The sequence below is a fragment of the Bidens hawaiensis genome, unplaced genomic scaffold (genome assembly GCF_021521415.1).
Source record: "Bidens hawaiensis isolate Kalapana, Puna unplaced genomic scaffold, B.hawaiensis_p1.1 tig00061544_1, whole genome shotgun sequence".
Classification (NCBI taxonomy): Eukaryota; Viridiplantae; Streptophyta; class Magnoliopsida; order Asterales; family Asteraceae; genus Bidens; species Bidens hawaiensis.
In genome coordinates this window covers 12,501-15,000 of record NW_027501077.1, presented here as the reverse complement: position 1 = coordinate 15,000, position 2,500 = coordinate 12,501, and the positions used below count along the sequence as shown (strand labels likewise).

Genomic DNA, 2,500 nt, shown 5'->3' with positions numbered 1-2,500 from the left:
AGACGTGCCTTTGGCTTGCCTTGGCATGCCTTTGGCTTGCCTTGGCCGTGCCTAGGCATGCCTTTGGCTTGCCCATGGGCGCATTGGCATGCCTTGGCCGTGCCTTTTGCTTGCCCATGGGCGCCTTGGCATGCCTTGGCCTGGCCATGGGCGTGCCTAGGCATGCCTTTGGCTTGCCTTGGCCGAGCTTTGGCATGCCTTGGACGTGCCTTGGCCTGGCCATGGGCGCCTTGGCATGCCGTTGGCTTGCCCATGGGCGTGCCTTGGCATGCCTTTGGCTTGCCCATGGGCGCCTTGGCATGCCTTGGGCTGGCCATGGGCGTGCCTTGGCAAGCCTTGGCCTGACCATGGGCGTGCCTTGGCATGCCCTAGACGTGCCTTTGGCTTGCCTTGGCATGCCTTTGGCTTGCCTTGGCCGTGCCTTTGGCTTGCTTTGGCCGTGCCTAGGCATGCCTTTGGCTTGCCCATGGGCGCCTTGGCATGCCTTGGCCTGGCCATGGGCGTGCAACTTTGGGGCAGTATACTCGGGTCGTTGTGCAAGAAACCAAGTCGTTGGGCAAGCTTCGTATGCAACATGGGGGAGGGGCTTTGGTTTCTCATACGTTGAACCTCCATATTTTAGCTTGGTAGCCAACTTTGCCCAGGCATGGGCGCTCAACACCCACCCCTTCCCTATATATGCATTCTGAACAATTAGCATAGTGACAGGAACAGATATTAAATTTTTGAGGAATCATAATTTTTGAAAACCCTACCAAACGAGGTCGGATTGACACGAAATTTGGCGTGGGGCATCGGGACATTGAAATATGAGTTTCCCAAAAAAAAAATTTTGGTTTTCGGGTCGGGACGGGCCGCTTGGTGGGCCCGGTTGGTCCGTAAGGCCTTTGGTGGGGGCAAGGTGTCCAAACGGGGTTGGATCGACACGAGGCTCTGTGAGGGTACTCGTGACCATGAGATATGACTGTCCAAGAGAAATGAACCCCCTTTCGTGTCGTGAAGGGCCCGCGGGCCGGGCTTGGTGGGCCCGTGGGCCTGTTTTGGGCAACTCCGCTTTAATGACACGAGGCGTTGCGTCCGGGACATGAGAGGAAACTTTATGAGCGGTTTATGGGGTCGGGGTTGGTAACCTCATGTTTTCGGGTCAACACGTTGACCGTGTCGTGCTCGGGCCCTCGACGTCACCACAAGTTTCACGAAAATGGGACTTGTAGCGGGGAAGCATTATCATGGGTATAGGTGGTGTGTTATGGAATCGTTAGTCGGTCACGATCGTTAGTCAGTCATGTGTTTAAAACGTAGATCCGTGTCGTGCTCGGACCCGAATGCGGACCGGGCTCGCTCGACATCAACGTTCCAGGTTTTTTTACAGAATGGGTCGACGTTAACGGGTATGGAATCATGACATCATGTCTTCGGGTTAACCCGAAGCCGATGGACCGTAACAGGTTTGTCGAACAGCGTGCTAACCTTACCGGGCAGCGGGCCAGGTTTGCCGGGCAACGTGGATAATTTACCGGGCAACGCCGACATTTTATCGGGTAACGTGCTAACCTTACCGGGCAACGTGCCCAGGTTACCGGCAACGTGCCGTGCATTTATCGGGTAACGTGCCAGGTTTACCGGCCAGCTTTGGTTTTGCAAGTCATTGTGGCCAGGTTATCGGGCGACGTGACTTGCGAACATGAGAGGAAACTTTATGACCAGCTTATCGGGTAAAGTGCCAGGATTACAGGCCAGTTTGCTAAATGTCATGTGGTGATTGTATAAAACAATATAATCATGGTGGATATACACATTCATAGCATTGCAGCTACTTGTGCCTCGTATCCACAGAACTTCACAGTTAAGCGTGCTTCGTCTAGAGTAGTACTAGGATGGGTGACCCCACTGGGAAGTCTTGATTCTTTTATTTTTTTACCTTTTGGGAAATGTATAAATGAATAAGCTAATGCTTCTATTTCGGTTGCGATCATACCAGCACTAATGCACCGGATCCCATCAGAACTCCGCAGTTAAGCGTGCTTGGGCGAGAGTAGTACTAGGATGGGTGACCCCCTGGGAAGTCCTCGTGTTGCAACCCTTTTTTTGATACTTTTATGTTTTTGTGCATGACTTGGTGCCATGTTTGGGTTGAGTTGTTTTGTGCATTTCCAACTTTCTCGCAAAAGTTCAAGACACGTGCCATTTCAACTTGGTGCCGCGCCAACACTTGTATGATTTACATACGGCCAGCCTCGGGCTCGTAGTTGGACTGTATGAGTTTAAGCTTGGTGCCGCGCCAACACTGACAACACTCGTACGAATTTCATGTGTGTAATATATATACAGCCTCTTTGCCTTATTAGGTTCAGGGTGGGAGAATTGGGTTGGTTTTGTTTTAGTTGGACAAGTACTCGGGTTAGAGAGTTAATGCCTCTGTTGGATTGGAGTTGAACATGGGGTTGGAGTTTTTTGAATTGGGTGGGACAAGTACTTGGGTTGGAGTTATGCCTCGGTT

At 51.9% G+C, this 2,500-nt stretch overlaps 1 non-coding gene across 1 annotated transcript; it reads left to right on the top strand.

Annotated features, from left to right (window-relative positions):
• Window positions 1–1,964: 1,964 nt before the first annotated feature.
• On the top strand, window positions 1,965–2,083 carry LOC143603421 (5S ribosomal RNA). The gene has a single exon (XR_013148062.1). It is a non-coding gene; the product is annotated as a 5S ribosomal RNA (ribosomal RNA).
• The last annotated feature ends 417 nt before the right edge of the window (window positions 2,084–2,500 follow it).